Below are 23,884 nucleotides of genomic sequence, written 5' to 3'. Positions count from 1 at the left end.
CTCCATACCCTCAGACAGTGGGATCACTAGTGTGAAAGTCTCCCTACGCAAGAGCAAGAGTCCTGTTAGCCGGCCGGAGAAACTCAAGGGAAGTGTTGAGGACCCGGGGCACTTCTAGTCTGCAGGAAGCAGAGGAAGATAAATAGGACTCCAGGCTAAGACGTGGGGGAGAGATCGGATCCATATCATTGTTGGTATTGCAGAAGAGTCTCTTGGGCTAGAGATTAGAGTCACAGAGATGCTTCACTTAAAGAGGGAACCAGGGCTGAAGATGTTGCCAGCGCCTGTGAGAGAGATAATAACCTGTCGGGCCTTATCCATTATATCTGCCTATAAATACTGTATATATTCCTCTTCCCCAAGTAAAGTCCAAGTTATGGTTAAGAACCTCGTGTCCTCTGAATTTATTGCTGCCCTGGTCCCAGAAGAGAAATGCCTGGAGACAGCCGCGATCGGATGGTTTGAAGTAAGTGGAGAGCACCACATACACAGCCACACATCAGAGGGAAGACACGAATTGTCTGTAGGGTGCCAGAGCGAGAGGGGCTACAGCTCGCCCACGACTACCTCGCTGGGGCACCTTACACACCCTCTAGTCGGCCATGCCCACTGGCCATGACACTAGATGGTGCGCAGCCTTTGTTCAATACAAGTGTATGGTGAGCGAGGCTGTGCCCACTGTCCGGGTGTATGTATAACTCATACATACCCTCCATTACTGGGTTTGAAACTGGCAAATCCCTGCAGCACTCAGAATGTGCGCTCAGGGGATTCATAAGTCAGCAGTCACACAGAATGCAAAATTAACTTTACCTATATGTAATGCCAGTGATGCACTGTAACATCCCTGGCGGCGTGCTGGCATGGCTTACCACCTCCCACCATGCAAGACCGCCATCTTACCTATCAGAACAGGCTGCACACTTTGCTCCGGTACCTGCTGTGTCTCTTGTCTGATTGCTTAGGTTACTGCCTGATTCTTATAGTTACTGTGTGCACAGTCCTAATGCATCCCCAGCCTATTGTTGTGAGTCACTGGATACTTAAACTCCCTCCACCCAGTAGGAGGGGCCTGAGCAACACTTTCTTTCAGTGTGTTCTGTGCAACTGAGTTGCCAGGTCCTGTCCTGTATTTTGTCTGTTTCCGCCACCCTGGGGGCTGTATACCCAGGCCTGTTACCTGTATCTGTGACTTCTAGTCTGTTTCTGCCACCCTGGGGGCTGAGTTCCCAGGCTCGTTCCTGTATCTTGTTCCTGGTTCAGTTTCTGTCTGAACAGTGTCTTAGCCCATTACTTGTTTGTCTCTATGTCCATCCCTTCTCTTTTCCTGCAGTGTCTGAACCTGCACCTAACTCCAACTCGTTGTTTCTGTACTTCTGTTTGTGAGTTTAGTGTCCACTCGCTACTTCATTGTAAGTACCTTGTGTGCATTTGCTCTGCTCTGCTTGTCTACCGCACCTGCGGGTTTTGCTCTGCTCTGCTTGTCTACCACACCTGCGAGTTTTGCTCTGCTCTGCTTTTCTGCCGCACCTTTGGGTTTTGCTCTGCTCTGCTTGTCTACCACACCTGCGGGTTTTGCTCTGCTCTGCTTGTCTACCAAACCTGCGGGTTTTGCTCTGCTTTGCTTGTCTACCGCACCTGCGGGTTTTGCTCTGCTCTGCTTGTCCACCGCACCTGCGGGTTTTGCTCTGCTCTGCTTGTCTACTGCACTTGCGGGTTTTGCTCTGCTTGTCTATAGCACCTGCGGGTTTTGCTCTGCTCTGCTTGTCTACCGCACCTGCGGGTTTTGCTCTGCTCTGCTTGTCTACCGCACCTGTGAGTTTTGCTCTGCTCTGCTTGTCTACTGCACCTGCGGGTTTTGCTCTGCTCTGCTTGTCTACCGCACCTGCAGCTCTGTTCCTGTATCCCAGTCTGTACTGGTCCCTATCCTGCCTGCGTTCCTACCTGCCAGTACCCACCTGTCTGCATACCAACCGTGCCTGCTAGTACCCACCTGTCTGCATACCAGCCGTGCCTGCTAGTACCCACCTGTCTGCATACCAGCCGTTCCTGCCAGTACTCACCTGTCTGTATGCCAGCTGTGCCTGCCAGTACCCACCTGTCTGCATACCAGCCATGCCTGCCAGTACTCACCTGTCTGTATCCCAACCTAACCTGCCTATTCCTGTATTCCCCGGTGTGAGTCAACAGCTGTGACCGGGGTCTGACCTGGAGTAGCACCTGGTCCCTCTGCTCGGTTCCTCCCTGGTTCACGGAGTCGACTGAGCCGCCGTGCGACCTTGGTCGGACCGAGTTGATACTTAGTCACGCCCCTCCAGGCACTTCTCGGTTCATGGTCCAGTGGGATCACTAACCACGCTCACTCCAGTCAGTCCGGGCGTGTGCGTAACATGCACTACTCTGCCATAGGTCACACATCGTGTGGAGTGTGGGTATTACCACTTCACTAAGGCAGGAATAAAAGTAAAAGAAAATGTAGTTTGTGACGCCAGGGTGCACTGTATTAACTTTTGATTCCTGGTGTGATGTTTTGTTGAGCACCTGATTGTCCAGAAAACACAGAGATGAATAGGCTATTGATAAGCTTTACTTGTTGCATCCATACAGAGGTACAGCCAGACAAACGATGATTCAGCAGAGTTTCAGTTTCAATGCAGCAAGCACAGTTAATTTCCACTATGATAATGCAGATACATAAATGGTGCAGTGATTCCTAGGTACTATCTTCTGCTTATCTGTACAGTCTATCACACAGCTAATGCTGTGGATATAAACAGGAGATCTGAGCTTCCTACCTGCTCCTTCAGCTTCCAGGAAAGGACCACACCACACAATAAGATGTCTCCTTCTCTCTCTCTGAGTACTAAGCTCAGGACCTTGGTCAAGTGGTATAACCATGTGACCTTATTTCCATATATGGAAAGCAAGGCTAATTCATTAACTCTTAATCTCCTGATAGCAGAACATAAGTACATTATTATTTAAACCATTTCTATGTACTAAACCATCCTGTACATTATCTGCAAAAGGGAATATGAACATTGTGCAAACATAGTAAGGTAGTAGCTGGCTCTGCTACATCTTAAAGGTGCATACACAACAGCTTTGGGGCATTACATATGCAGTATAAGAGGAGTGGTGGGACACAGAAACTAGACAGATACAGCAGTCCTACTAGCTTCGAATCAGCACTTGCAAGCTCTGTAGTAAAGTGTTTGCAAGTACTGTGCTCATTGCCTGGGAGACTATGCACCTCTGGTAGACTTCCGAAGTGGCTGATAACCTAAACTATAGTAAGCTATAGAATAAAATGACCTTCTATAATTAAGATTGGGAAGAATTTTTAATAAGAGGTAAATATCAAAGTTGTTTGCTTCTATAAGTGCTTTGCAATTTTATCAATTTTCGTGTTGAGACAATACTTTGAACGAAAATGGTCCTGTGCCAAAGACAAGTTCTGTAAGTAATAGCCTCATAGCCTTTTTACTGCATCAGAACATGAGCCCATCAGCAGATCATCTGCCCTTTTGTTTGGCCTATCTGACTCTTCATCAGACTAAGGGCTCGGGCACAAGACAGTAGTTTTGGCATGAGTGTGATCTGTCAACACATTGGATTGCACCAATGTTATTCTCCAATTTTTTTCTCTGACAGAGCGGTCGGAGGAAAAGAATCACAGCATGCACGATTTGCCTCCGATAATCGGATGACACTTGCCTATTCAAATCTATGGGTCTGTGGAAAACATCAGACCGCACTCTGATGACATCCAGGTACAGTCCGATTTTCACGGATGGACTGAATGTAGAAGATGGAGAAACAGTAAGAAGTGCAGCACTGGAGCACTACAAGCTGGAAATTACATATGACACAGATTGTGAAGTACCGATAAACAAATCCTGGAGATATTGCAAGCAGTGAAATCCATTTGCAAGATGTTTGCATATGACTTAAAGCACCCCTTCAGCATTTTGCTTTTTTTCAGCGCTGGAGTGACGCTTTTAATCTAAGCACCTTTCCCCTGGTCATATAATAACCCTCCGGCATCTTTAAAGTTTCTTCATTGCCGCTCGAGTCCCCCTGCGCCATCTTGTGAGCGCAGCTTCTGACTGGTTGGAAGTCAGAAGCTACGTCACAAGAGTGCAATGCAAGTTTATGAGACCAGAACGAGGCTCTCATAGATTGGTATAGTAAAGTGACCTCCGCGCAGCTCCATGAAATACTGGAGCTGTGAGCAGATCGCTTTTCGCCGGAGACCTACTGCAAAAACGGATGAAAATGCCAAAAGTTGAGTATTAGACAGGGGGCAGAGGACTTACACTTAAAGCACCACTCCAGCAGTGCAAAAAAAACAACTCTCGAGTGGTGCTTTACTATCAAAGCATGGGGGAAAACAATAAGAGAGAATCATGCCATTGTATAGTTATGGCATGAATATTACTATGACATTTATCAGTCTGTGATACTATCTTTTTAAAGGTTTTTATTGTCACCACATTTGTAGTTTTGTAAAGTTTGCACTTTAAGGATACGGTAAGGTTATGTGGTCCATGACAAGATGTGCAGCTGTGGAAATGTGGGCCCTTCATTAATCAAGTCTCATCTGTCCCACATTGGCCACCTGGAATGCTGAGACTTTGATGAATAAACTGGGCCATGGGTGGAATGAAGGGGGGAGGCACAGGGCCGGTTTCAACATGCTGTGGGCCGGAATTGAGTTCTCTTTGTCCTGTGTCCCATCTTCTATAAAGAACGGATAGTGGAGTGTATTGTGTGATGGAGGATTTTTTTTACTCACTGTTACATTGTCCATGGGACCGGAACTGACTTCAAACAAGACAGGAGATCTAAGATCAGGATTAACAGGCTCACTTTTACTGTGAAATTCTTCTACACTCGGCTGCCGCATACAGATTAAGAAATTTTCTTTGGTTAGTGAAGTATCTTTGGTTATGTGCTTTTTCAGTGTTCATCCTCATCCTATCCTGAGACCCAACATCTTCCACTTCCTCTTCTCAGTACTTCTTGTAGGTCTTAAGCCCAGGACTGTGCTGGCGTCCAGATCGAGCATCAAATGTGTCCTCATGCTGTCAGAAAACGTGCGCTGATAAAACACTCTCTTCTTCACGGTTTCTGCTTGCTGGAACCTGTCTCCCTGTCTGTTCAGCCTTTCTTCTCCACTCCACTCTCTCTTGTACAGGACCTGCACCGGTCCTGTGCTGTAAGGGTCGTAGACCCAGAACTAGGGTGTCCGTGTCATGGACTACACCCTGACTAACTAACTGCCTGAAACCTGGATATTGTTTTCTATAAAACTACTCTTACCCCTCTTAATGGGAATTTTTGGAATGTGGAAGAAAACAATGAACATTTAACTTTTTTTCACAAAAATGTTACTTTAGACCCAATTTTTTTATTTTCACAAGGGTAACAGGAAAAAATGGAATACACAATTTGTAGTGCAATTTCTCATGAGTGCGCTGATAGCCATATGTGAGGGAAAACCACTGTTTGGGCGCACTGCAGGGTTCGGAAGGGAAGGAGCGCCATTAGACTTTTTGAATGTAAAATTTGTTTGAATAATTAGCGGACGCCATGTCGCGTTTGGAGAGCTCCAGATGTGCCTAAACAGTGGAAACCCCCCACAAGTGACACCATTTTGGAAACTAGACCCCTTTGGGAACTTATCTAGATGTGTGGTGAGCTCCTTGAACCCCAAGGTGCTTCACAGAAGTTTATAATATTGAGCCGTAAAAATAAAATTTTCACATTTTTCCCACAAAAAATGTTTTTCATTCCCTAATTTTGCATTATCATAAGGATAACAGGAGAAATTGTACCATGAAATTTGTTGTGCAATTTCTCCTGATTACGCTGATACCCCATATGTGGGGGAAAACCACTGGTTTGGTGTACAGCAGGGTTCGGAAGAGAAAGGAGCGCTATGTTGGCTGGGATAGGTTGCAGACACCATGTCACATTTGGAGAGTCACTGACATGCCGAAACAGCAGAAACCCCCACAAGTGACCTCATTTTGTAAATGACACCTCTCAAGGAATTCATCTAGGGAAGTAGTGAGTATTTTTAAATTTTTAAATTTATACCATTGGGCAGTGAAGAAAACATAATTATATTTTTACCACAAAAAAATGTTTTACCCTCAGATTTTACATTTTCACACAGGGCAATGGGTAAAAATGGTGCCGAAATGTGTCACACAATTTCTTCTAAAAGTGGCAATACCCCATATGTGGCTGTATCGTACCGCTTAGCCATACAGCGAGATCTGGGAGGGACGGAGCGCTATTTGACAATTGGAGAACAAATTATTGTAGAATAGGCATTTGGATTTGGGAGTAGAGATGAGCGTTGTTCTACTCGAACTGTTCGCCAATCTCAAATTCGAGCTGTTTTGGGCGGTGTTCGAGCCGTTCGGCGAACACGAACAATTTGAGAAAAATTCGGCTGTTCGAGGTTATGTTCGATAACTGTTCGTGCACCAAAATCATAACTGGATTTTTTCTCAGTAATGATGAAAATTAATGTTAATACGCAGTTTGAGTGTACAGCGGGGCGGGGGGAGGGGCAGGTGATGGATCTCTGCAGGAACAATGAAGATCTCCATTTTTTTTTTCTCTTTCCCGCATTTACAGTGGGGAGGTGCAATCTGTCAGCCTATCAGCAGCGCACACACGGAGCGAAGTGCTTTTTTTCACACAAGCAAGGGCATGTGTCATTGGCAGTGTATGTCACATGTCCTTGCCCTATAAGACCAAGCCATTTTCCCTGTCGCCACCATTTTCTTACTGCTGCAGCTGCGTGTTAGACGGCACCGCTGTTGCTGTGTGCGCTATACCTTGTTAATTTCAAGCCAATTTTCGCACAAATCTACAGATAGCTTGGGAGTAGGGAATAGTTGTGATTGCAGTCCTTTTAAGGACTAGGTTACAGCATTTCCTATGACTTTTATCAGGCAGGTCTGTGCTCTTAAATAGATAGGTTGTGGGAGTAAAGACTAATTGTAATTGGAGTCCTTTTCAGGACTAGGTTACATCAGTTCCTATCAGTTTTTGCCAGGCAGGTCTGTGCCAGTGCTGTGCAAGTTTTTTTCACAGCATTTGGCTGAATCTAGCAAAGCTAATCCTTTTTGGCCTATTGCAGAGTGTGTTAGTCAGTGGAGTAGCCTATCTGTGTTGCAAGATATACCACCTGTGTATAGAATACCAATTTTTTTACTGCACCTAGTGAAGTAAAATCTTTTGGGCATAGCATCATTCTATTAGTCCATCTATACTGACCTCCATCAGGTTGCAAATTGAATATAATTTTTTTCTGCATCTAGCTCTGAAAAAATATTGGGCTTCTAGCTGTGTGTGGGACTTGTTGTATTAGTCCATCTATACTGACCTCCATCAGGTTGCAAACTGAATATATTTTTTTCTGCATCTACCTCTGAAAAAATATTGGGCTTCTAGCTGTGTGTGGGACTTGTTCTATTAATCCATCTATACAGACCTCCATCAGGTTGCAAACTGAATATATTTTTTTCTGCATCTACCTCAGAAAAAATATTGGGCTTCTAGCTGTGTGTGGGACTTGTTGTATTAGTCCATCTATACTGACCTCCATCAGGTTGCAAATTAAAAATAATTTTTATCTGCATCTACAGTACCTCTGAAAAAAATATTTGGGCTTCTAGCTGTGTGTGGGACTTGTTCTATTAGTCCATCTATACTGACCTCCATCAGGTTGAAAATTGAATATAATTTTTATCTGCATCTAGCTCTGAAAAAATATTTGGCCTTCTAGCAGTGTGTGGGACTTTCTCTATTAGTCCATCTATACTGACCTCCATCAGGTTGCAAATTAAAAATAATTTTTATCTGCATCTACCTCTGAAAAAATATTTGGGCTTCTAGCTGTGTGTGGGACTTGTTCTAGTAATCCATCTATACAGACCTCCATCAGGTTGCAAACTGAATATATTTTTTTCTGCATCTACCTCTGAAAAAATATTGGGCTTCTAGCTGTGTGTGGGACTTGTTCTATTAACCCATCTATACAGACCTCCATCAGGTTGCAAACTGAATATATTTTTTTCTGCATCTACCTCTGAAAAAATATGTGGCCTTCTAGCAGTGTGTGGGACTTTCTCTATTAGTCCATCTATACTGACCTCCATCAGGTTGCAAACTGAATATAATTTTTTTCTGCATCTAGCTCTGAAAAAATATTTGGCCTTCTAGAAGTGTGTGGGACTTTCTCTATTAGTCCATCTATACTGACCTCCATCAGGTTGCAAATTCAAAATAATTTTTTGTCTGCATCTAGCTCTGAAAAAATATTGGGCTTCTAGCTGTGTGTGGGACTTGTTGTATTAGTCCATCTATACTGACCTCCATCAGGTTGCAAATTAAAAATAATTTTTATCTGCATCTACAGTACCTCTGAAAAAATTTTTGGGCTTCTAGCTGTGTGTGGGACTTGTTCTATTAGTCCATCTATACTGACCTCCATCAGGTTGCAAATTGAATATAATTTTTATCTGCATCTAGCTCTGAAAAAATATTTGGCCTTCTAGCAATGTGTGGGACTTTCTCTATTAGTCCATCTATACTGACCTCCATCAGGTTGCAAATTAAAAATAATTTTTATCTGCATCTACCTCTGAAAAAATATTTGGGCTTCTTGCAGTGTGTGGGACTCATTGTATTAGGCCATCTATACCAAGCTCCACCAGCTTTGAAATTAATAATAATTTTTAGCTGCATCTAGCCCTGAAAATAATTTTTCCCAATAGTGGTAGCAATAGAAATATGGGGCGCGCGCCTGGCTAACAAAAATATACGCTTCATAACACAAAACACCAGCCTAGCGCACTGCATTAATAAGATGGCATCATCGTCTCTCCCAGTGCTAGGCCTACTACGCAGGCTAGTATTTCTGTGCCTAAAACACAATGTATGGGTCCGCGCTAGTCGCTATGCTGAGGGGTATAAAGCTGCTGCTAACGCTTTATAACAATTCAATTGGCAGATTTTCACAGAGCTCTTCCACAACGCCCACCCATCGGGCAACAGTTGCCCACCCTCCCTATGGGATCTAGTGGCGAATAGTTGATGCCATTAATCAGAGCGTCAGTTGCCCCGTCAACGTGGCAAGCATACGTTAAGGCATGGGAAGAGTGGACACGACTAGTAGCAGGCAGACGGGTTGACCAATGTGAACAAGCCAGATCACAAGTCACCATAGAATTTCTCCACCAGCTAATGATGAGGGGCATATCAGGGGCGTCAGCGCAGCGGTGTCTGACCGGAGTAGCATTTCACTTCCAACTACTGAATTGGGGAGATGTGACAAAGATTCATCATCAGATAATCCATAAAAGGGTGGAAAAGGGGTCAGCCAAGTCAGGAATGTAGACGTCCCATCCCGTGTCACTAAAACTGATTTCTCACATCTTATCCCTAACACCATTAACATGACACTCACAATTTGAAGCAACACTAATGTCTACTGTATTTGTGATCGCCTTCTTCGGGGCGCTATGTATAAGCGAATTAGTCCCTCAATCCAAAATTACCACCAGTGGACACTTATTACACCAGGAAGTAGTCATAGCCAATAATGCAATACGTGTACGCATACACCAATCGAAAACGGTTCCAGCGGGCAGGGGTACTTGGGTACTTCTACAACCCACAAACGGTACACTGAGTCGGGTAACAATAGTAAAAACATATCTAACCATCAGATCACAAAGTAATTTCTTCGTATCACACATTGATGGAACGCCATTATCAAGATACCTGTTCCAAGCTATATTTAATAAATGCATAACATCGGCAGGGAACCACCCCAAAGATTACGGGACACACTCATTCCGCATATGTGCAGCCACGGAAGCAGCAAGAGCAGGACTGTCAGAAACGGAAGTTCAGAGGATAGGGAGATGGCGATCCACGTGTTTGGCGAGATACATAAGACCGGACTTGTTATCCTAACGTGGTTTATTTCTTTTACAGGTGACGTTAAGCCAACAGTGTGAGTGATAGGCCACTCGTATATATATTGGGCACAAAAAAGGGCGAAAGTCCGCCCAGGCGGGAGGAAATTAGAGTTTCATAACACATATTTCAACTGGAGAGGTATTAGAGGCCTGCTATGGCCACAGGTACTAATGGAGGTAATCAAGGTAGGGAGAGAGGCAAGAGGTCCGGTCATCTTAGTTATACAGGCCGGGGGAAACAACCTAGGTCATCACAAGAGCGCATAACTAATGGCAATAATGAAACTAGACACTGAGCGCTTCAGAGAGTTTTTCACAAAATTGGCTATAGTATGGTCAGAGATTGTGCCGATAGCGGTATGGCAAGGTGCGCGAGACATCACGGCCATCGAATGGACAAGGCGGGTAATAAATATTCGGATGGCAAAATTTAGAAGAGACAGAGGCGGTGTAGTGATACGACACCGACAACTGAAAGGAGATAAAGCAGGCCTCATACGGCCCGACAGTGTTCACTTAATAGATATTGGACTGGACATATTCCTGTCAGGAATCCAGGACGGAGTGGAACAAGCGTTAAGAGTGATGGGTGGGGGTCAGAGTCCTGCATATGAGTACGCTGGATCCTCCGTGGCCTGGAAATAGAATGGACATGTTGGAGAGTTACACTTGTTGGCCAACTTGCCGGAGTGGGGACCCAGGGCATGCTGCAACAAGCTGAATTATTTTAGAAATAAAATGCCTTTCTAATGGAATGAGTATAAAGAGTTAATAAAGCTGTGACCGATCCTCACCCATCCAGTTGTAAGAGTTACATTATTGGGTTGTCCATGAAAGGGGGGCGGTAGGGGGGCTGAGCATCTGGGTTTGGTTGGGGGTCCCCACAGTCTGCCTAGGCTAGATTAATTTAAAAATTCTTATTAGATACACAGGCGGTGCAGCTTGCTTCGCAGCTGGGCTACTACGCCCAAAGTATTGCCTAGGCTAGATGCAGTTAAAAATTCTACGCTGACTAGCAGACACTGAAGATTTGGAGCAGACCTCTGAGTAAACAGCTCTTCAGACTCAACCATCTGTGTTACCCCAAGCCATAGTGTATGTAGTTTCTTACAGTTAAAAGGGGGGGGTGCGACCCAACCTACCTGGAATTGACGATGCCAACGTCACGTAAGACACAGCAAGGGGACTCCCAAAATTGTGGCACAGACACCACTTAACCCTAGAACGCATACCTGTGGCCTTGCAGGCCCGCCCAGTTAATTGTTTTCTATTTTCTGCAAGATTGCTTTAGTTAGAATTTTGAAACTCTAGGTATTCTTCATGTATATAGTTGTTTGTCATTTGAGTTTGAGTTATTCCATGTTATTTGCACATGGGCCTAAAGGGCCCCAGGTATGTGAAAGTGTAGATTTTTATGGTCATGCGTTCTAGGGTTAAGTGGCATCAATTGCCCCACTGTTGCTTAAAACGGTTGGTGAGGTGATTTTACCAAATCCCCAAGCTTTTAGTCTCCCAAGGATGACACAGGGGTAGAAATGTCCTTGCGAATCCATGATTTGATCATCTTTATGAACGTGAGTCTGTCTACATTCTCAGTGGACAGCCGCGTGCGCTTATCTGTCAGCACACCACCAGCAACGCTGAACACACGTTCAGAGAGAACTCTGGCTGCATGGCATGACAAGATCTCCAAGGCGTGAGTGGCGAGCTCCGGCGATTTTTCAAGATTGGAATACAAAATGAGTAAGGGTCCAGTGACACAGTCATGGCTTCGATGTTCACTTGGAGATTCTCCTGTACCATCCTCTCTAGGCATTGACTATGTGTCAGACTTCTTGTCTCCTGTGGCCTTGCAAAGGATGGTCTAAAAAAGTGGTGAAACGATTCCACAAAATTGCTGTTACCAGCAGATACTGTGTTACTGTTACTGTTTGAGTGATGAAGACTCGACAGTCCACCGTTGGCAAGTTAGAACTGTGAGATTCACTACGTGCACCACTGGTGTTTTGTGGAAAAGCACATGTAAGATTCTGCAACAGATACTCCTGCATTCGTCAATACCTTTTTATGGCAGGAATTATTTCGGCAAATATACTTTTGTACCGGGGATCTAAGAGTGTGGCAACCCAGTAGTCGGGATTACTTCGAATTCTGACAATCCGGGGGTCATGTTGCAGGTAGTGCAGCAAGAAGGCACTCATGTGTCTTGCGCATCCAGAAGGACCAAGTCCTTGTTGTGTTGGTAGCGAGGTAAGAATCATGCTTCCTTCCTCTGCCCTCTCCCTCCAACCTCGCACAACAGAAATGTGATCAAGGTCTCCCTCATCTGATGAGTCTTCCATGCCCATTGCCAGTTCGTCCTCCACTTCTTCTTCGGCTCCTGCACCTTCCTCAACAGTTTGGCTGCTACCATGCGCCCTGGTTAATCCCTCTCCCCCACCCTCCCATGCCTGCCGCCTTGGTGCTGCCAACCCTCTGGACCTTGGAGATGTTATCCCTTCCGCATACGACTCCTCCTCTACTTCCTCCACCTCCTCTTGTCCCACCACCTGACTCCGAATTCTGTTTAACATGTGCTCCAGCATGTAAATCACCGTAATAGTCATGCTGATAATGGCATCGTCAGCACTAAACATCTTCGTCGCCATTTCAAGACTGTGCAGAAGGGTGCATAGGTCCCTGATCTGAGACCACTCCTCCAGCGTGATTTGCCCCACCTCTGGATCTCGTTGGCCCAGGCTATACATCAGAACGTATTGCACCAGGGCTTGTCGGTGCTGCCACAGTCGCTGCAACATGTGCAGAGTTGAATTTCACCGTGTCGGCACATCGCATTTCAGCCGGTGAACTGGCAGGCCCAACGACTTCTGTAGAGATGTAAGTCATTGAACTGCGGGATGCGAACGGCGGAAGTGAGCACACAGCGACCGTGCACTCTGCAGAAGGCCATCTAGTCCGGGATAGTGGGCTAAAAATTGCTGGACAACCAGGTTCAACACGTGAGCCATACAAGGCACGTGTGTGACATTGCCCCGGCGAAGTGCCGCACCCAGGTTTGCAGCATTGTCGCACATGGCCTTCGCTGGTTGCAGGTCCAGTGGAGACAACCTTTCATGAAACTGGGTCTCCAGAGCTGACCAAAACTCCTCAGCTGTGTGACTCACATTTCCCAGACATTTCAAAGTAAACACTGATGCGTTGAGCCCTGCTGCCAGCATAGTAAGGAGGTGTGCAGGATTCCTTCTGCGCAGTTAGAAAGCAGGTGGCATTACCAGACAGGCTTTGGGTGCAGGTGGAGGACCGAGAGGAGGTTGAGGAGGCAGAAGCAGTGGAGGAAGTTCGAGATAAAGAGGATTAACACACAACTCGTGGGGACGGTAAGACTTGGACAGCAGCCCCTTGTCCTGCTGTCACCATAGTTACCTAGTGCCCAGTCAGCGACATGTAACGCCCCTGTCCATGCCTTCTCGTCCAAGTGTCTGTGGTGAAGTGCACCCTGTCACACACAGAGTTTCTCAAAGAAGCGGTGATGTTGTGTGCGACATGCTAGTGGAGCGCAGGCACACCTTTCTTTGAGAAGTAGTGCCGACTGGGCATCTGGTACTGGGGCACTGTGACGGACATAAGGTCTTGAAAATCCTCTGTGTCCTCCAGGTGGAAAGGCAGCATTTCTGTAGCCAACAGCTTGCAGATGGTGAAATTCAACCTCTTAGCTTTCTCATGGCTAGGAGGAAATGGTCTTTTACTTTTCCACATCTGAGGGACCGAGGGCTGGCTGTTGTGCTTAGACGGTGTTGAGTAGGGTGTCCCCGGCAACTGCCGGTCTGTGAGGAAGATGCAGGCGGACATGTTAGGTTGCCTTGATCCAAAGGTGGTGCTCTCGATGTCGGAGAGCGCTCAACACTAGCAGGTGTTTCCACTTCCCAATGAACTGACGACCTGCCAATCACACTGGCTGTTGCGGGTAAAGAGGTGGCAGGTCTGCGTCCAAAAACATGTGTGACTGCTGTCCCCCCAGTCACAGAGGATGAAGAGGCTGTGGATGGACAAGATGGGGCAGACGGTGGTTGGCCCAGCCGGCTAGGCCGCATTGTAGCACAGTGAGCTTCCCACTGCAACTTATGCTTCATATCCATGTGACGGTACATGCATGAAGTACTCAAACTATGTATTTTTTGGCCTCTACTTAGCTTTTGCTGACAAATATTACAGATAACACGAGTTGGGTCATCCTTATCGATCTGAATAAATGCCCAGGCTATGCAAGGCTTAGAGCCCATGTGACCTGAAGAGCCACTACGACTTGTGGTCAGAGGCAGAGTTGTGGTTGAGGATGCAGTTGTTGACGTGCTTCCAGTACTCCGTCTCTGTTCAGGAAGGCGCAACCTAACCTCGTCGTCAATAGCATCTGTGATGCCCCGCTGCGCTTGGTATCACAGATCCTACAAGAGTGCATTGATGGAATCCTCCACAAGAGGCCCCCATAAACATTCACACATCTCCACCTTCCACCTCAGACCAGCAGAGGGAGCCCGTTAGAGATATAAATAGGGAAGGTGGAGCTAGGCAGTTCAGTTCCTCTGAAGAGTTCCTGCAGTAGAGAAGCCTAAGAGAGGTCAGTCTGCAGTGGAGCTCAGTCTAGTCTAGAGAACGCAGTTAATAGTTCAGCAGTGGAGCACGAGGCTCCTGCTTGCTAGATTCAGGGAGCCCAGATAGAGCTTAAGGTGTGCCGGTGCCGTAAGATCAGTGAAGCGTGGCAAGCTGCCGTTAGTGTGTATAGCCTAGTGAGGGCCCGAGTAGGCCGAAGGCGAGTGGTGAGTTAGTACATAAGGGGCAGAGGAGCTTAACCAGCTCACCCCGAAGCATTTACCGGACACAGGATCCGAGCTTACCGGTATCTCTATGACCCAGTAAGGCATAACCGGAATCCCTGGAGAACTACAAGTCCCAGGATCGCTAAGGTGCTGATATGTAACAGAGCCAGGAGACGCTTAGGCCCCGCATACTGGGAGCGTGAACTCCAAGAGAAGGCCCTACCACAAGGTCAGCCAGCGCAGGACAGAGACAAAGTTAGGCCTAGCTCCAGGCAGGTCAGAAACTTACTACGCAGAGGCAAGAAACAGGAGGCCCTACACCCGCTCATTGGGGAGGATCCTGATATGCACCCTTCACCCTACAGTGCTCCGGGATGTGCCTGAATTTCCACCAGTAAAAGGTACTGAAGTGACTACCGTGTCCGTTCCCATTCTTGCTCTGACCCAGCTGTGTCTCGCCTGTCCTGCATTCCCCCTGCATACGCTGCCCTGAGACCTAGCTCCACCTGTGGGGAGCTATACCATCGAGCTGCCTTATCACCGGCCTCAGTGGACTGCTGCAGCGCTGGTGCTTGTCACCAGATACCACAGGTGGCGTCATGAACTCTTATAAAATTAACAATTATCCACCCTTTTAAAGAGAGACCCCAGGGTACGGGCCAGGGAGCCGACCACCGCGACATCCCCAAGGCCAGGCAAATGCCCGGGTACCGAGTCATCCCCATCCCCAGGGCTAGTCACATCCTCCTCCACCTCCTCTGCTGACCTCATCGACTGTCTGACTGTGGGTTGACAGTAAGTGGGATCTCCAACCTCGTCATCATCACCCTGTGTGTTATCACACCTGTCGCCCTCAGAGCCAACCTCTTGCTGCCCTGACCGAAAAGTCAAGTTGTCGCTCCAATCAGGTATTTGAGTCTCATCATCGTCTTCATCATTGTCTCCACCAACAGGAGTTACAGTTTGGGAACAAGGGTCTACATTATGCTCAGAACCTTCTTCATCTGGTCCTGGATCCAACTTATAAAGATTCTGGGCATCGGATCAGATCATTTCCTCATCTGGATTAACAGAAGCTCTGGAGCAGACCTCCGTTTCCCAGGCTATAGTATGAGTAAACAGCTGGGCAGACTCAGCCATCTGTGTTACCCCATACTCAGACGGGCAGCTGGAGACTTGGGAGCTGTGAGGAAGCAAGTGCGATTGGGGTGACACCTCTGAGGACTGGAGTATTTGTGATGTTGAAATTGAGGTGATGGAGAGCCCACTTGAAGGAGCACTTGATATCCGTTGAAGCACCTGCTGTTTTTGTGCCTCATCTAGAATTTGTAGCGATGGGCGTGTCCGTAAGAATGGGATCGTATCACATTGTCCACGAAAAGAAGTCGACATCTTAGTTTGGCTGGAAGATGGTCTTTCTTCTGCAGATGTTACCCCCCCCCCCCACCGTGGGGGGCCTCGACCCACCGGCGGACAGGCACCAGTATTGGGATAGGGGGGCTGGCCGTCAGGGTCCACCGCGGCTCTGGCACAAACCCGGCGACACAGAGGTGCACAGGCAGGAACGGACTGGCCGTGTCGGCTTCTCACTTTTTGGATTTTAGAAGGGCATGACATGCCTATATCTGTGTCTCCCCCTCCTTTTACTCCTCCACCTCTTTTCTTTTCGCATGACTATATGTACTTGTCACTTTTCCATGTGTTAGTTGTGTCTTCTGAGCAGTTTGTCAGGTTTTGGACACCTTTGAAGGTGTTTTCTATGTGTTTCTATGTGTTTTTGTTTGCCTGCCATTGGTTTTAACGGTGTTCGAAGGTGTTCGACGAACAGTTCGACGAACAGTTCGGCGAACACACGGGTGTTCGACGAACCGAACCGAACTCGAACACTACGGGGGTGGCTCAACACTATTTGGGAGCACAAAATTTTCTGAATTTCTTTTGGGGGGCAAGGGCCATTTCGCTTTTCCAGATTGGAATATTTTTAACAGATGACAGACCTGAGTGGGGACTAGATTTTTTTGAGGACTGAGTTGAAGCTTTTATTGGGAACATTTTACGTAACATTTATCCGGCGCTCGAGGCTGAGCACTTACATCGGGGTTTCCATCTGAATTTCCAAGTGATGTAATTCAGATGAAACCCCTGTGGGATCCATTCACTGTAATGAGACAGCAGAGTTACTCTGGACTCCATCTGGCCTCTCTTTAGCGGTGTCCTTTTTTTCAGAAGTGCACAAAACTGTGGCCAACCGCACTTTTATGCACGCCTAAAAAAACTGACACCGTGGGATCACAGGCCAGACAGCATCCACAGTGGCCTATATCTGCCTCATTACAGGGAATCTTCCGTTATGGGTTCCGTCTGAATCACGTATTTCAGAGATTTACACGGAAACTCTGGTGTAAGCGCTTAGCGCAGAGCACAGGATAAATGTGAGCAGAGCCTTACTGCGATCTTTGGGAGACATAATAAACAAATCAGTAGCAGGTGAAGAATTGGTTTTATTTATTTTTTACGCCGTTCCTCGTGCGGTATAAGTGATGAGATTACTTTATTCTTCGGGTCGGTGCGATTGCAGAGATACCAGATTTATATCGGGTTTTTATGATTGACAGCTGTCACACTCTGAGAGACGCTTTTTTTTGCAAAATCTAGTTTTTGCATTGCCATATTTTGAGAGCTATAATTTTTCCATATTTCGGCCGACAGAGTCATGTGATGGCTTGTTTTTTTCTGGACGAGTTGACATTTTTATTGGTACCATTTTTGGGTATGTGACATTTTTTGATCGCTTTCTATTCCGTTTTTTGGGAGGTAAAATTAACAAAAACCAACAATTCAGGAATTGTTTTTAGAGGTTTTTTTTTATGCCGTTCTGCGTGTGGTAAATGTGATAAGGCAGCGTTATTCTTCGGGTCAGTACGTTTACAGCGATACTACACTTGCTGAATATTTTTTTATGTTTTGGCGCTTTTACACAATAAAACAATTTTATAGAAAAAATATTTTTTTTGCATCGCTTTATTCTGAGAGCTATAACTTTTTTATTTTTCGGCTGATGGAGCTGTATGGCGGCTTTTTTTTTTTTGCGGAACAAGATGGCGTTTTCAGCAGTGCCATTTTTATTTCCATTTTGCTTTTTGATCGCATTTTTTTCCACTTTTTGTTTGGTGATATGATGAAAAAGCATAGTTTTTTGCTCCGTTTTTTATTTATTTTTATTACGGTGTGCACAGAAGGAGTTAATTAGTGTGATAGTTTTATAGATCGGGTTGTTTCGGACGCGGCGATACCAAATATGTGTACTTTTTTTGTTTTTGCATAAATATATGGATTTATTGGTTTAATATTTTATTTATTTATTTTTATTTATTTTGTGATTTTTTTTTAACAGTTTGAAAACATTTTTTTGACTTTTTTTTACATTTTTACTTAGTCCCTGTATGGGACATTAATTTTTATTTTTCTAATCACTGATCTCAACCAATGTAATAGACAGGTATTGCATTGGATGAGATCTTTGCTGACAGTTTTACACTGTCTGTCTCCTGCTAGAGTTCAGCTGCAGGCTGAGCCTAGCAGGACACCATATATTGTAGATCTGGAGGCGGTCATGTGACCTCTAGCTGCCATAACAACGGCAGGTCCTGGAAGGCATCAGGGGGCCGTCGGAGAGGTGAGTGGATGACCCCCTCTCCTCTCACTATCTTCTATATGCCGCGATCACTATAGATCACGGCATATAGAAGATAGCAAAGGGTTAACATCATTGGGACCTGATCCAATCCAGTCCCGATGATGTCCCCTGTCAGAGCTATCGCTCTGCACCGGAACCGCAGCGCTTTCAGGACCCTGGGGGTCCTGAGGGCTGCGGGACCACCCAACGTTTTTAAACGTCGGCGCTGCACAGAGACCAGGCAGCACCGACGTTTATGTACAATGGGCAGTCCTGAACCGGTTAAAGTTAATTTTAACTATTATATAAAGATGTTAAAACTCATCTGGACTTTGTGTTACTGGTAATCTTTCAGTCCTGGGAATGATAGGGATGTCTCCCTCACACATACCACCTACATATGCCCTTCTTCATTGCAAAAAAAAAAAATCAGGAATGATTTGAGGAACGTGACAAAGAGTTCACAGTGTTGGCCAGACCTCCAATGTGTGAATTGCTAAATACAAGTCTGGTCGATAGAGGCCACACCCCACAACTTACAGGACGTAAAGGATCTATTGCTAATGTCTTGGAGCTAGATACCATAGGATATCTTCACAGGTTTGGTGAAGTCAATGCTTTAATTGGTCAGTGATCTTTTGACAGCACAAATGGTATATATGGTTTTTATGTTATGACTGATTGGTGCTTTTAAAATGTAAGCATACTTTTGATTGACTTTCCAAAATAATTGTTTTTGTGTGGTACATGAGGAATAACACTTTATCTGGCCATTACATGACTTGTATCCTGCATTTTTCACTAGTTTCACTGTCCGCAAGCTCTATCTCTTATTTTGCAATTGACTCTGGGCTATTGGGAGGAGACTAAGGGTACTTTCACACTGCATTCTGGCGCCTGTTCGTTGGTCTCATTGGGGCTTGTGTCTAAATCCCCCCACAAATCGGGATTTGGGCGTATGCGCTCATGGGGCCATAGACTGTCGTGCATAATTTTTGGGTATATACGCCTACTAGAGGTGGACACTCAGACTTGGTAGACTGTGCCTGGGTGTCTGTCTCCAGTAGGCATACACTCGTGAAAATGATACATGACAGAGCACGTTTGCTCTGTCGGCACCATTATAGTCTATGGCCCCATCTGCATATACACCCGAATCCTGTTTTGCGGGGGATTTGAATGAAAGCCCCAATGCGACAAAAATAGGTGCCAGAATTCAGTGTGAAAGCACCCTAATATACACAAAGAGTTGAAGCATCAGCATGGAGGGCTTTATACAGCAGTCCTGAGCTGTTTGGATGTGAATCAAGCTATGACGTGATGTAAAAGCCCAATTTGCAGACTCTGTGTTTCAGGGTACTGCCCCTCGTCAGTGCAGTGTCTGCAAATTGAGATTATTGTTCTGGCTTTTATCCTAAGTCATGTGACAAGGCTCATTAAAGGGTCGATATTGACTTTTAGGATTGCTACTTCCTATAGGTGGCACTAGAGTTCTAGTCCTCTTCCACTCTGAAGAGGCAATTTGCATATTTCCCAGAGGAGCATTGCAGCTTAAAAGTCTTCTCACCTTGACATGCTTAACATGTCACTCTCCGCATGGAGAAACGTTACGCCTTGGATTCAGAGTGAATGTTACATTCAGGAGGCAGGAAAAGAGGTGGCTAATAAATGGGAAAAGAAGCAGATTTCTCTGATAAAATATAATAGAAAGTTTCTTATATTTGCATATACTATTAATTCATGCAAAGTTTGTTGAAATTACGGTTACCTTTTAATATTCCAGGAGGCTTTGTATGCTTTAGTAGTTAATATTTTATTTTTTGCTTTACTACTATTATTTTAAAGTTTATTAATATATAGTTTAAGATAGTGAACCTCAATTAATTGCAGTGGTCGATTACCGGAAACTGTGCCTATGATTTATTTTATTCAATCAATATAGCTCCAGAATTTTTTTTTTATAGCGGGCACTCAGCTTTTTTCGATAGAGCTACAAATTCATTTCTGTTAAGAAATTTTTGAGACTGATTATTATAGTGGTTGTCTGGAAAAAGTCTATTAGGTTTGCAGCTGCTTCTGTAAAAGACTGATCATATGGACGTCTCAATGTTTGAAGTGATTGTACAGTAATAACTATACAGGGCACAACAGGCACTGTTGTTGTTGTTGCACATCATAACTTCATTTCTAAAGATCTCCTTGGTCTTTGGTTGGTTTGGCTAAATCAATCTCTTTACTAAGTATTTGATATAGATTGTAATTGTAGTGTCAGAAACTGATGGGCAAAAATAGATTTTTCCATTAATTTTTAACATATAAACATTGTATGAATTTCATGGACTTTTGTTTGTTTTTTTTCATTATTTTTAGAGTGATGTCCCAGCACCCAAGCATTAATATACTTTATTACTAGTGTTGAGCGAGCACTAAAATGCTCGGGTGCTCGAAGCTCGGGCCGAGCTCGCCGTGATACTCGGGTGCTCCACCCGAGCAACGAGCCCAAGGTTAGTCTATGGGAGACTCGAGCATTTTTGCGGTGGCACCCCCGGCAGTCTTTTAAAAGCCTAACAAGTGCCCAAAACGATAGTGACAGTGCTCAAATGACATGGGGACAGCATGGGGATCGCCCCAGGAAGCATTTCTGACCCCCAGGTCACTGCTGTCAACAACGTGGTCAGAGGTATTAAGCCACTTTTACAGGCTCACAATAAAACGTTCAAAAACGAAAGTGAATCTTTTTTCCTGTGAAATATGTTAAGGAATATCCTTTCCAGGGTAAAGACTTGTGTATAAGTTAAAATAAATGACCAAAAACAAAAATACTCCTCCACACCTTCGGCTATGTTCACAAGTAGCATTTTTTATGCGTTTTTGCACTTTTGTATTGCTTTCAACTATGACAAATGCATTCACCGTGAAATGTCATTTTAACATTTTACAACCTTATCTGGCCATGTGCTGTGTGACACATGCATAAAGTGCTGAAAAGACAAGGGAACAGCATGGGGAAGACCCCTGGAAGCATCTCTGACTCCCAGGTCACTGTCTAAAAGTGTGCCCATCATAAGTGATCCTTACCGCATCAGAAGATGCAGACTTGCAACTATCCCCATGCAAGTTCTAGTCCCAGGGCAGTGTTCAATTGTACCTCCCCCATTCCTTGCAATACAAGCTCAAGTATGCAGCCTGCCACCCACCCACCCCCAGGCTGCAATACCATACTGCTTGATTGCTTGAACCTGAAATTGGGCCTTTTAGGCATGTGGAGGCGGAATCTGGCCACCACGTCATGGCTGTGTTGGCGGCCTGGAATCCATACTCAGTCCCCAGCCGCCCGGCGGCCGGGTGTCCATACTCGGTCCCCAGCCGCCCCGCGGCCTGGTGTCCACACACGGTCCCCAGCCGCCTGGGGGCAGCCGGGTGTCCAAAAATGGTCCCCAGCCGCCCCTATTTCTCCTTGGAACATCCCCCCACACACTTTTCTTAGCCCGGCCTGCTTTAGGCAGCATTGGACGAGCCCACCAGAGAACCAGACTCCTCCGGTGGGCCCTGACTTCTCCATCGGTGGAGTTGAGAGTGCCAAGGTGAGGAGCATGATGATGATGACAGAAGTTAGCGTCTGCTATGTTTTCTTTTAATGCAAGTGTAAGTGTGCAGCCTGCCACCCACCCAACCCCAGACTGCAATTCCATACTGCTAGCTTGCACTTGAAATGGGGCCTTTTAGTTTGGAGGAGGCCGAAGCTGGTCACTACCTCATGGCTGCTTCGGCAGCGAGGTATCCATACTCAGTCCCCAGCCGCCCATATTTGTCCTGGTGTGCCTTATACATAAGATTAAGCGCGTATACCAAAACATTACCTGTGCCCTCCCCAGTGCATTTAGTGGGAAGGAGAGCCTATTCCGCTGTAGTGTGTGCATGCCAAACCCCTGTTCATGGTACATGCGAAGATGCCTCCCACCTTGCACCTGTCGTTGCAGACTTGCAACTATTCCCATTCAAGTCCTTGTCCCAGGGCAGTATTCAATTGTACCTCTCCCATTCCTTGCAATACAAGCGCAAGTATGCAGCCTGACACCCACCCACCCCCAGGCTGCAATACCATACTGCTTGCTTGCTTGCAATTTAAATTGGGCCTTTTAGGCATGTGGAGGCGGAATCTGGCCACCACGCCATGGCTGTGTCGGCGGCGTGGTATCCATACTCAGTCCCCAGCCATCTGGTGGCCGGGTGTCCCCGCTTGCTCCCCAGCCTCCAGGGGGTGGCCGGGTGTCCATACTGGGTCCCCAGCCACCCCTATTTGTCCCGGTAACCTTTCCCACACTTTTCTTAGCCTGGCCTGCTTTAGGGCAGCATTGGCCGAGCCCACCGGACTATCAGACTCCTCCGGTGGGCCCTGACTTCTCCATCAGGGGAGTTGAGAGTGCCAAGGTGAGGAGCGTGATGAGGATGATAGAAGTTAGCATCTGCTTTGTTTTGTTGTAATGCAAGCGCATGTATGTAGTAGCGGCTAGGCCTGAGGTGGTCAGCGTTTTGGCGCATATCCTACCTCCTCCGAGGATTGCTGGATGTTTTCCTGCTACTATCCAAGTTCTATGACTCCCGTTAAAACAAAGCTTCAGGTCATAAATGATGGATGAGGTAGTGGCAAAGGAGAAAGAGCAGGAGGAACAGGGACCATTCACATCAATATCAGGCCAGTCAACCAGATATGTCTTGTAGGATATGTTTCTGTAACAAAAGGAGCGGTTTGGCTACACAGTTATAGGGCATACAGTGAGTGCAATGCCTACCAAAAATTTCGAGCCACTCCAATGGCCCTTGGAAATGACATGGAGGTCAGAGGGCGTTAACTAAACATTTTTTTCCATTTATAGCAACTGGGTCTCCCATGCACTGTTGGCCTAAGCAGTGAATGGAAGGCTTTCCAAAAATTATGAGGAACTGCAATGCCCCTTACAAGAGCCATGTGTGGCACTCCAGGGGTCTGGTCACCACAGTAATAGAGATATTACGTCGGAGAGCAAGTGGGAGGTTTCCTGGTCAGGATCCCTTAAACATGCAACATCCTCCTGCCCCAATCCTGGGAGGGGAGAATTCTGCCCTTATAAACTGGATCTGGGGCGGGGTTGAGTGAGTAAGAGAACAGTCAGAGTCAGAGTGAGAGCAAGGGAAAGTAACAGCAAGGAGCTCTGTAGGAGCTAGGAGCTAAAGACCAGGGGCTGGAACCTGAGCAGAGCTCGCCCTGGCAGAAGACAATAGGAACCGGACACAGGAGTCCGAAGCTGTGAGGACTTATATATCCAGCAGCAGAAACCAGCGGCAGTGGATTTCAGGTCCTCTGGCCATAGAAGCCCGGAGGCTCAGTCACAAGCAAGGGACCA

This window comes from Phyllobates terribilis, unplaced genomic scaffold, assembly GCF_046119375.1.
Source record: "Phyllobates terribilis strain yellow unplaced genomic scaffold, ASM4611937v1 Scaffold_8__6_contigs__length_399053987, whole genome shotgun sequence".
Taxonomy (NCBI): domain Eukaryota; kingdom Metazoa; phylum Chordata; class Amphibia; order Anura; family Dendrobatidae; genus Phyllobates; species Phyllobates terribilis.
Note: the sequence above shows the minus strand (reverse complement) of the source record.